Here is a 12,171-nt window from a genome sequence, read left to right as displayed (position 1 = left end):
GAGCTGTCCTTAGAACCCAGATCTTCAGTGCTTGAACTAAAAGATCTGCTGTGTTTTCCTCTCCAGGTAAATGATATTTTATATATTTCATCTTCATTTGACCTTCTTGTCTATGTTGGTTTGCACCTGCCCACTAAGTTTTATCAAAATCTTCTCAAAGAAAAGCTATTTCAATCTCCAAGTGTCAGCTGTGTCAGGAATCAGGCCCTGAAGCAGAGTCTGTCTCAGGGCAACCCAGTGAGTAGAGCTGGCCTGCTGTAGGCTGCCTGATTGGCTACGTCACCTGATTGGTGGGAAGAGTCAGCAGACCAGCTCTTAAGCCCAGCAGCAGGCACAGCCAGCTGGCTAGTCAAGGCATTTGTTGCTGTCTGTCTGTGGCCACTTTTCCCCACCCCAGGTAACTCAGCTTTGCCATTGGGTCTGATTCTGGCCCTTGGCTCTGAATATGGACTTCTGTCTCTGAGCTCCTATTTTTGATGACTGTCTCCTGCTCTAACTTACTAAGTACGGTTGCCCATGTTCTGGTTTCTGACAGCCTGCTTTGGCATCAAATTGTGTGATGTTACTGATAAGAATCTTGCATTGTTTTGTTGCAAAATCATAAATTGATTCAGGTTCTTGCAAAAGGTTCATGAACCTTTCAGTGAACCTGCTCTGAGTTTTGAGTCTTTAACAAAACCTCAAATCGGGCAAGTTTCCTGTGATTGTTGGATTTTATTATGAATAGTCTTAGCTCTGCTTTTTTGCTAGTCACAGACATTCCCCCAGTTAACTGAAATTTATGCTAATGCTGTCCTAATTAAGCAGCAATCATTGCCATTCACTATCATTAGTTTCAATTGATTCCTTGGGAGGTATCCTGATAAAGTAGTCATGCTCATTAAGAAGAGTTCACTGTAATAGGATCTGTATGAAAAGAGGTGGGTGACAATCATTTACTAGACCTGAGTACAGCATTTCCTCACTAGTTAGTAAAAACTAGTTTAGTTTAATACTGCTTCCCAGACTGAGAGATTTCACAACAGCTTTCAAAAAGGATATCCTTCTCAATTGCCTTATGATGTGTATTATTTCTATTACGTTAACATCTGGCAGCCAGGGCCCCATTCTGCTAGGGCCTTACATGGGACTGTGTCCCTCTGAAAATGAGGTGAAGTGTTTTCGTGTGAGGACAGGGCGCAAGAAGGACACATGGCCTTAGAAATAGCTGTGGAGAAATATGAGGGGTAGCTGCACACAGGAAGGGCTGGCTGGGAAGTAGGTTGTATGAAGGGGAAACAGAAAAATTGTAGTTATCCTTCTGGAAAACTGCTGTTTTTATTGTCTCCCTTGCCTTGCAGATAGCAAACTCGGTGAGGCAGAGACTCTCCTGTTTGCACAGCGCATGGTGCAGTGGGGTCTCAAACCCGGCTGGGGCTGATGCTGGAATACAAAAAATAATATAGCACAGAGATAGTCCTGGCCCTGAAGGCACCTACAATCTAAGCGTATGATAACACAGCAAAAGCAGTGCACCGGCTAGCCAACCTGAGCTGGCTGCATCCAGCTGGCGCAGATCTTAGCAGAAGTGAGGAAAGTGCAGGATGAGCTTCAGAGTAGGCTAGCGAGACAAGTACATACCTGGGGTCAGACCATGTGGTACAACCCCAGCACGGAGGCCTCCACCATTGCCTGTGCTAACTGGATTCAAACTAGCTTGGTTAGGCTAGTCCAGGCACAGCTTTCGCTGAGGAGATGTATGTTAGGTGGATTAGTTTATAGATGACTAGTGGATAAAACGGATGGAGGAGCGCAAGGTAACAACGAGATGTGGTGCTCAGCATTAACACCACAAACCAACTGCCTAAGCATTGGTGAGTGCTCTTCTAATGGGTTTTTAATGTCAGTCTAATATGTTGAGAGCCAGATCTTGCTCCCATTAACTGGTAAATCAGTGTATAATTCATTGATTTCAATGGGAGCAGGAGTAGGTCCTTTATTTAGTGCCTTCATCTTTCTTGTTGAAATGGGCAAGTAGGCACCATGCACTAGGAGGGTGGTGCCTAAGGCCAGTGTTTGCCATAGCTTGTACTAGCGTTGGTGGCTGGCTGTGTGCTTTCCAGTCAGGGGGCTGTGTGGCCTGGTGTGCTCAGGAGATTATAAAAACCGCTTGTGAGTCATGCCAAAGCCCCCTGCACGTTCTCAGGGCTGAGTGTGACAAGATGGCGGTGCTGTGCCTGCAGCTAAGGGGCTTTGAACTCAACTGGGATTTTCAGAAATGCTCCGAAGCCCCCATGTACTCAACCAGACTGCACACTTAGCTGTGTCATGGGCATGATTAGGCCTTTGGGCGCCGGTAACTTTGCGGGTCACTGTGCAAACACAGCTGGGTACCGCACTCCAAACTGGGTTGAACATACACAAACACACACAAGACACAGATAGCTGGAAAGAGCGTAAGCAGTAGCTAGAGGGAGCTTAGGGTGTAGGGCAGGACAATTGTAGGGAACGTGATGGGGGGGCAGGTGCATGTAGGGCAATGCAGTTCAGGGGGGGAACTTGCGGCAGCTACTGGCTGTGGCACAGTCACCCCATGAGCATGGCTGGGATATAAAGAGTCAAAGGAGTGATGGGTCATGGCTGGTCTCTGCTCAGTTAGGATAACATGAACTTGCACTCAACAGAATCTACATGCCAAGGAGAACCTCGTGGGTCTGGCAGGTTATCCAAAGTACATGCTCAGCCCCCAAACCATCCTACACTTCCCCGATGAGCTGGGGGAGAGGGGAGTCAGCAGAGCTGACAAACAGGAGCTACAGCCACTCAGTTTCTGTCAGTGTATGGCCTCATTAGCCTCTTGCTAGCTTCCCTGTGGGCTCCCAGTGCTGGTGTGTGAGAGCTTTTATTTATAATGTGGTCTTAATAGCTTAGTGCAGATTATTTTGTATGGAGGGCTGTATTTTTCATAGCATTGATTCTGCCTGTTGGGCAGCTGTGTGTGGCAGCATTTGAGGGATTGTGTGAATGTTTGGGAAGGGTCAGAGAAGTGGTAAATCTGCTGCCAAAGGCCCTTGAGAGTTTTACATCTGGTGTTAGCAGCCTGAGGGTGGTGTACCCAGCAGGTGCTTACCTCCTGTGATTCCCTGTCCCTGCACATATGGAATTGCATTCAGCTAAGGGATGAGTTAGAATCAGACATTCCCTCAGATGTTTCCTGTCAGATGGTCTTGCATGCTGGTAAACTACTGGAGGGGAGGATTAATCTTAAATTAGCAGCAGAAGCAACCTGTCTCTGAATTTGAGGATAACATTTCTTCTTTGGAAAAGGAACTGCAGACTGACTTTGAATTGTATTGTCAGCTGAGAAGAGGAAATGCTTAAACAGTTACAGCCCAATAAAAGAAAGTGGCTCTTACTAACAGAATGAAAATGAAGGAAGTCAGAGGACCCAGTCCTGCCCCTGCCCCCTCAAACTCACTGACCACTTCCACTGAAGTCAATGGGGACAGGATTGGGAACTAACAGCAAGAACGAGATTTTTCAGGATTGAGCACCCAGTCCTGCTCCCATGGATGTACATGTGACCAGGAACTTGCAGACTAATCCCGGGAGCTGCTACTCCTCCAGCACACATTGAATGTAGTGTGTGTTGAAGGGTCCCATTGTCTCAAAGGTGATACTTCAGCACACCTAGCATGGTCAGCCCCTAGAGGAGGTGGCCGCACCACTGAAACTTTGGATGGAATGAGGGCGTTCCTTGAACTCTGATTTGGATGTATCTCTTCCAAACTGGAGCTGGGCAGGAAAAGGTTTTCCTGCACAATGAACATCTTTGGGATGGTGAAGTTTATCAATATCTCAGTCTGGTATGAAAAGTAAATCTCTCAAATCTTCACAAATTGCAACATTTTGTTTTGATGATTTTAAAATGTGGTGGTTCAATTTCAACATTTTAAAAAAAATCAAAGCTTTAACTAGAATAACATTTCAAAGCAATGTTGTTTCAATCTAGAAAAGTGATTGGAAATGGAAGGTTCCCAAAACCTTTAAGATCTTTTGTCAAACCATTTTTTAATTAAAACTGACTCTTTCCCATAAAGTTTGTTGTGACAAATTAACTTTTTCCAGTGTAAAAATGTTTTGGCAAAAATTCCTAATTGGCTTCATTCCAAGCCCCCTGTACATCCTAAAGTAACAGTGAAAGGAAACTCTTTGGAGATTTGTAGAACCACTTATGGATTTTCTCATCTCTTCTTTCAACACTGATTTTTGTGTTGACTTAATCAAAGCGTTTTTAAGCAAAGTCTTATCTGGCAGTCCTAGCTGGTCTTTCTAAATCCCAATCACCATACAAATCTTGTTGCAATAGCATGTTCTCAAACGTATGGAAAATATCCTAGTGTTTGACCAATGAAACTCCAGGTCATTTTAGCTGTGGCCAGGTTTGAGTAAATGTTTGTTTTTAATATTCTCAAGTTATGATTATTTTTTTTCTTTGTATAAGAGGATTACACTTCAAAATCTGGGAACAGAGCTAGATGCTTCCACAACAGGAGATGCTAATAGGTGGTTTTCTTTGCAAGATTTTATATAATGTAGTAGGAAATGTTTGGCTTTCATTGACTTGGTTTTTTATCTGCTGATGGACTGTTATTTCTGGTAATGACCATAAACACAAAGGCACAGTCCTTGCCCCAAAGAGTTGACTTCTGTAGTGTGTGTGTGTGTGTGTGTGTGTGTGTCTTTTTTGTTTCTCTAAATGTTGTCACTTTCTCTGACTTAAAATTAAGACTTTGCAGACAGTGCTATTTCTTCTCTGACTTTAGTGTTATGAACTCTCTAGAGACTTCGCTCCTGGTTCTGGGAGAGACTGAGCTCTGTAAATTCCTATTCAAGTCAATAAGGGGAAGAATGGTATTGATCTTAAGGCACTGAACTGGGACTCAAGTGATCTCCTGGTTCAATTCCCAGTACTGCCAAGGCTTCCTGGGTGACCTCAGGTAAATCTCTTAATCTCCCAATTCCTCCTTTGTAAAATAAGAATAATAGCAACTGAATAAAACTCAAAGGCCTGTGATATACAGGAGATCAGAATAGGTAATCAAATTGCCTTCAACTCAGTGAATTAATATTGCCTTTCTTCCATTCTTGATCTTGCATTCTAAATAGAAAAGACAATCAGTGCCAGGGCTGTTTCTTATTCTGTGCTTGTACAGCATGTAAGCACAATGGAATGCTGATCTCAGTTAAGCAGTACTGTAATACATATAGCAGCGATTTGGGGTCAGGCCCTTAGCAAGTAATATTGAAGGTCTCTTTTTATTAAATGGAGGTCTTTGTTCTGAGGGTGGGGCTCTATTTTTCTTTTTTCAGGTGATACCTTGCATTGACTGCTGTTCTCTGTTCCAAAACACACACAGAGGAAAAACTTGGTACCAACCCCTTACCAAGACTCTGCTTAAGAATTTAGTAACTACAAACAAAATAGGAAGACATGTAAAGAATGCTCCCATTAAATGACACAGGGGATGCATCCAGAGTTGGAGAAAATGGTAATGTGCAATAGGTAGCTAGGAATAGCCTCCAGTATTAAAAATTTAAGTCTGCAACTTGTTTATAGCTGCCACTGTGTGCACTTGGAGAGAAACAGCACAAGCACAGGGTAGATTGGCAAAAGTTTACCAGACTAGGCAGGATGAGGAGAAAGTTTAACCCTGTGTTTCCCTAATGACAGTTGGCATTTTTTCCAGTAACTTAAAGGGAGGAGGAAAGTGTAAGATCCCTCCAGAGCTTACAATCTAACTTGAAAACCTGATACCCCTTGTTGCATCTTGAATGAAAGGGGGGGAGGAGGGGGTGGTGGCACAGGGGGGAAAAAGTGGGGCAGCAGGAAGAATAGATATTCAAAACCTGTTAATACACCTGTTGTTCTCCTGCCTACCCACTAGCAGCTGGCAGTTCACTGCAGGCCCTGCTGGGCAAGTGGGTATTGAGGGCTTTGGAGAAGACAGGATAATGGCTTTATGGACTAATTCAGGGAGAGCATTGCACCTGGCGGTCATGGACTGGGGTGGGTGGAAAGCAGCAGACACAAGGGTGATTATCACATTCTGAGGTGCAGTTCAGATCAGAGAGGCACTGTCACCAACTACCTGCGATGTTGATGCCTCACAACGTTTTTGCTGTTATAGCTCCCAGCCTGGGGTGCTCAAACAGCATGCAGGTCACACCTGGAGTGTCTGTATCTCTGCAGTCCTGGTCCAGCAACTCTGACCCTAGCAGCCTATCAGCAACAGTCCGGCCACACACTGGTTTCCAGCAGCCTAGGTTATTGCTTCCAGGGTGATCCCAACACATGTCCAGTTGTCTCTCTTCTTCTCCCCCCCCCCCCCTGCCCCAAGTGTGTTCTGAACAGCCCAGGAAAGAGCTAGACAGTGCAGATAATAACAGATCCTGTAATGGGTCAATAAGCAACAATTTGCTGCTTGAACTGGAGTTATCCAAACACAGCACTAGATTAGCTTTGATTTATAAAAATAAAAGTTTAACTACAAAGAGGCTTTAAGTGATTATATGTATAATGTATTAGTCAGAAATGGTTATAAGAAAAATAAAGATGGAAAAGTATCAGAGGGGTAGCCGTGTTAGTCTGGATCTGTAAAAGCAGCAAAGAGTCCTGTGGCACCTTATAGAATAACAGATGTTTTGGAGCATGAGCTTTCGTGGGTGAATGCCCACTTCGTCGGATGCAGATGGAAAAAGCTTTCTGGTTACTAAAGCTTAACAAGCTAGATGTGGTTCAAGGTACAATCCTTATCACGTGTTCTCAGTGACACTACCGACCACAATATCAAGACAAGATCCTTCCCCAAAGTCAGAGGGCAGGTTCCTTTGTCATCTTAGGTGAAAGTGTGTGTCAGAGGGAGGGAAAGAGAGAGAGGTCTTGGGGTGCTTTTGCCTCTCACTTTTATAGTCCAGTCACCCTTTGAAATGCATTTTCCTTAAGGTTACCCCTAGTTAAAATTCCTTCCCACTGAGGATGGAAACATGGAGGCTTGTGGTGAAAGGTTCCATGTTTGTCAAAGTGCAAATTGACCTGTTCCTGCCTGCCTTCATTGCCAAAGAATCACCACTTGACTAATGAATGTCCATCTTTGACACCTGTCTAGAGGTGTCAACTTGTCCTTGAGAAACACATTTAGCCCTCACTAGATTTCCTAGTAAACATGTGCTGAAATTTTGACTGATACATTTTTCATAGCTTTACTTAGGTTGCTACACACTTCACTATATTGACCAGCTAGTTATTAGTTCTCAAATGATCCCTCAAGGCATATTTTGTACAAATATTAATAGGGTGTGACTACAGGGTACATTTGGTCACAGTGACTAAGGTTGGAAGCTTTGATTGGGTGGGGGGGCGCACTGTCATGCCTATTTTACAGTTGAGGAAGCTGTCAGAGAAATCACTTATCTCAGGTCACAGGAGAAATCTGTGGTGGAGCCAGGTAACCTGACTCCCAGGCTTGGCCCTTGACAAGGTAATCAAACCTCCCTGTATATTGCACAGCGAAAAAGTTCATGAACTCAAGGCTGTTCAAAAGGTTTGCAAAGCTTTGTGCTCCATGAGACTTCCCATCCCTTATTTCCTCTGTCCTTTAGACCAAAATGCTGTGAAAAGTAAATATTTCTTATGTCTGGCCACATTCTGCAATTCTTTGTTCTATTGTATCCAGTAAAGGCGAAGCTGCTTTTTTTTTTTTTTTTGCTGGGTGGGGATCAGCACTCACTTCCCTGGTTACATTCTGCACTTAAACAATAGCAGAAGCTATTGAGGTGTGGTTGGTTCTGTGGCTCATATCTCACATACATGTACCTCTCATGATTATTGAGGCCAATGGGTTGAATAGGATTCCATAGTTAACTCATGTTTAAGATAAACATAAAGGTTTGCAGCTCAAGCATGAGGGTCCTTATATCCCCCCACTAACTTCCTGTGTTAGCAGAAACAGGATCCTCTGAAACATCTAGTATTGGCCATTGTCATACACAGAATAGCAGATGACAGGCCATTCTTGTTTTCCTCTGCCTTTCAGAGGAAGGCACCTGTGGACTTACTCTGCCTTTTTGGAGCAGCGGAGACAGAAGCAGACCCATCCGAGGAGACGCATGCCATGCCTGGGAGATTGTAGGACCCATTTGGGGTTGTAGTAAACGACACTTCGATTAATACCTGTTCAAAATTTTCCTTGAGCAAACTATATTTTTTGCATCCAGAACATCACCATAAATTGCTACAACTTGCTGTAGTGTTCCACCCCCATCTCTGAATGTGTTGTAGCTTGTGATAATTTCAATAAAATATTTTGAGCATGCAGAGAGACATTGTTAGTGACTTTTGTCACAAGATGGATGCACTTCGCTCAACAGAGCAGTCAGTCTTTGAAGGAAATATATCAAAACCAGGCAAGGCGGAGACAAGCATCTGAATGCAACAGGGAAAGAAGAATTGCCTCCTCCAGTTGCCAGACAGTCCCTCAGTTTAACAGCAAAGTCACTGAAACAGATGCAAATCACACACCACGGCTGTCTATGTTTAGAAACCAATACACGATGTGAACTCTCACAGACTATTAAGCAGGTGGCAACCATTTAGCTTCAGTATTGCATGCTCTCTAAGGAAAAGAAATATACCTGACAGATGCTCACTATTCCGAGTGTACCTGAATAGACAGAGGGCAGACACTGGACAACATCCTGTTCTCTTGGGTGATGTCTACACTGGCAACTGAGTGACACAACTTTTGTCTTTTGGGGTTGGGGGGGATGGTGTGGTTTTTTTTAAACACTTCAGTCAGCAAAACTTGTGTCTTTCAGAAGTGCTCTCTGCCAACAAAGCTAACCTCCGCTTGGTGGGGGTGGAAATATTTTGTCGGCAGGAGAGGCGCACAGGGTAGCCGCTGTCTGCTTTTAGCAGCACGGCTGTAGTGAACTAGCCATGATGCTAAAAGCGGCATAGTGCAGACAGCCTTACTCTGGATTAAACTGATCAAACTCAGCTGGAGTTAGTGGAAGTGCACTGTTTTAAATGAGATGAAAATCAGACCCACTAGTCTCCAGTTGAATTTGCCTCCCAAATATACATGCTGCTAGTGAGTGAATCAAAGGTAGCTGAAATGCTATATGCATTGCTTCCCTGTGATTAGTAGCAGCTGATGACAGTGTTTTCTGGACTATTTTAGGGTCCTATCCTGCAAATGCCAAGTACACTCAACTCCCTTTTAATTCAGTTGTGACTTGTGGGTGCTTATACAATCGAGTCTTTTATTTGCTCTTTTATTTGAGTGCCCACTCCTGGAATCTTAGTCACATGAGCAGGCTTTAATATACCTGGATGTCAACTTTATCAAGTTAGGTTTTAGGTTGAAATTCTCAAAAGCTGATTAGGAGATGTGGGTATAAAATTTCCATTAACTCTTAAATGGGATAAGGATGTCCAAATTCCGTATGTGGCTCTGGGAAATCTCAACCTTATTTATGAATAAAAAATAAAAGCAGTGTTTGGCATATGTACACTTTCGGGTAAGGATCCCAAGGCCACTCTTCTAGAGGTTGGCTAATTAAGCCTCACAGCACCTTTTGTAAGGCTTAGTATATCAATGTTAGATACCTAAGCTAAGGCACTTAGCAATTTTTATCTCTCATGCCGCTTTTTATCAGATCTCAATGCACTTCCTAGAGGAGGTCAGCATCGCTATTCCCAAGGGGCAAGTGAGGAACAGATAAGTGACTTGCCCAAGGTCACCCAGCAGACCAGTGGCAGAGCCAGGAACAGAACCAAAGTCTCCCAAAGCCTGGTCTGGCATGTTAACTAAGCCACACTGCCTGAGGCCATGGTGCTAAATGTTCTGATCCCGTTCTCAATGAAGCCCATGAAAGTTTCTCTCTTGACCTCAATGAGAGCAAGCCTGGGCCTTAAAGCTGATCTGCAAAGGACTTCTAAGAAGTTGGGCTTGTGCCCTTTTTTGCTTCTTCCCGATGTTTAAAGAACCCCCTTTTAAAACATTTTTCCTGCTTGTTTTTTTACCTTTGAAAAATCAGGCATGCGAAGGCTGTTGTCCCTGGCCTTCTAGAGCTCTCTGAGCATGTACAGGGTGCATTTTAACACCTTAATTGAATAGACAGAAGTGCTTAATCTAACTAAGAGATGCCTTTCTCCAAAAGTTTCGTTAGGCATTGAGGGTAGAGCAATGAAAACAAAGTGTCAAGAGTTAGCGTCCCATCTCCATATTAAGAGCCTAAATTAGTCTCTTGATTATCAGAGGTGATGGGCACTTTCAGCTGCCATTGTCCTAACTTTTTTCCCCTCATGTTAATCACCTCTTAAATGACTTACCCAAGGTCACACCTGGAGCTGAGTTGTGGCAACAGAATGCCAGAGTTTGGGCCTCTAGCCATGTGTTGCAAAATCAGAGTCCCTCTGAAGTCGAAGGCAAAAGTCCTCCTGACTTTACTGGATCCAGCGATCCATATGAGATCGCTGTAAGGCCTTGTCTGTACTAGGGGAAGTATTGCATTTTAACTACCACAGCATTAAACATGATTGTGCCCTTAGTTTGGACAAGGGCAGTCGGGTTTAAAATCATATTACCTGATTGTGGTGCACCTTGGTGTGGAACTCAACAGTGTTCCTTAAACATGACTGTCCTTGTCCACACTTAGGGCACAGTCATGTTAGTTAACACACTTTCTAATGTGTTTCTCTGAGTATAAACCAGACATAACTTTTAACCTTTCAATGAGTGGAAAATCTCCGTAGTGCAGAGACCCTATCAGATACTCTTGACTCATGAGGGCATTTGGAACCTGATTCACATGGTTTGGCTCAACACACCTCAATTTTTCTTAGGTGAAATTTACCCCAGTTTAGAGGGCCCATGCAAAGCTCTCTGCGTCACTTTAGCCTCACACTGAGCACTTAAGTGCTGCATAAGGCCATGTGCCATCCCTGTACATTGAAATGAATTTCACCCAGCAGCCTGGTGGAGATGGACAAGCCATCCAAATGGGATCCAACTCTAGGCCCAAAAGTTGGGGAGTATTTAGATCCTGGGTTTTGGTTCAAGCTCAGCTCTAAATGACACTCCACAAGGGTGCTTGGGGGCACTGCACAAGCAGTTAAGAGTGGGTCAGATTCTGGCTGACTGCTCTAGCAGCCAGGGGTGGATCTAGCTTTTTTGCTGCCCCAAGCGCGGCAGTCAGGCAGCCTTCGGTGGCTTGCCTGCGGGAGGTCCCCAGTCCTGCGGATTCGGCGTACCCACTGCGGGACTGGTGGACCTCCCGCAGGCAAGCTGCCGAAGGCTGCCTGACTGCTGCCCTCACAGAGACTGGCAGGGCGCCCCCGCGGCTTGCCACCCCAGGCACGTGCATGGAGCGCTGGTGCCTGGAGCCGCCGCTGCTAGCAGCTTTGCACTGCTCCAATGGTACAAAGCAGTGTGAAAGCCAGTTTGCCTAAGCAAAGTCTGTGATCTAGATCCATCCCGGGGGCATTAGTAGGGGAAAGGGACAGTGGGTGGGAAAATTCTATGGTGTGCAGCTAGAACAGTCCTTTCAGGTCATGAGCAGCTAGTAGTAAAACAAAGCAGCCTTTGGACTGTGAGTTACGCTAGGGACCAGAACAGTCCCCAGTTGGCCTGAGGATCCAGAGACCTGCAAAGGGGGTGTAAAACCACCTCTGCTTCTCTACCTCAGGGTCCTGCGCCCGCACAGCTCTCGTGTAGGAGAGTCGAGCCCCTGGTCTCTAAAATAACAGTAATAACATTTCAGAAGGAAGCCGGGCTCTGACAAATCAAACAGAAGTAGCAGAAGCAGCAAATGGAAGGTGGTGGTCCAAGGAAGAGCTATTTTTAAGTATTCGTTTGAGGCTTGCTCACCTATTAAATGAGGCATGAACCTTTAAAAAGGTCTGAAGGACTTGACTCACTAAGTCGTGAGTGATGTTCTAAATCTGTTTTGTTAGTCTCTCAGATCTTGCAGGATTGGCTCAGATTCTGAACTCTGTTCTCTCACTCCAACGAACTCTCAGAAACCAGCAAAGGAAATAAATTCTTTTCTCTCTTCAAAGTCTGATTTCTGAATAGGGTATGTGCACATCATATGCCTGGCATGCAAAATCTGTATTGCATTTTAAAT

General features: G+C 44.5%; 1 long non-coding RNA gene across 2 annotated transcripts; it reads left to right on the top strand.

Annotated features, from left to right (window-relative positions):
* The first annotated feature begins 352 nt into the window (after positions 1–352).
* LOC123364658 lies at positions 353–9,361 on the top strand. Of its 2 annotated transcripts, none has more exons than XR_006577196.1 (3): positions 353–397; positions 4,823–4,979; positions 8,076–9,361. It is a non-coding gene; the product is annotated as an uncharacterized LOC123364658 (long non-coding RNA). The 2 variants fall into 2 exon arrangements; XR_006577195.1 differs by lacking the exon at positions 353–397 and adding an exon at positions 1,417–1,853.
* Positions 9,362–12,171: the final 2,810 nt, after the last annotated feature.

Source organism: Mauremys mutica, chromosome 2 (genome assembly GCF_020497125.1).
Source record: "Mauremys mutica isolate MM-2020 ecotype Southern chromosome 2, ASM2049712v1, whole genome shotgun sequence".
Classification (NCBI taxonomy): domain Eukaryota; kingdom Metazoa; phylum Chordata; order Testudines; family Geoemydidae; genus Mauremys; species Mauremys mutica.
Note: the sequence above shows the minus strand (reverse complement) of the source record. Positions and strands in the feature narration are given on the sequence as shown.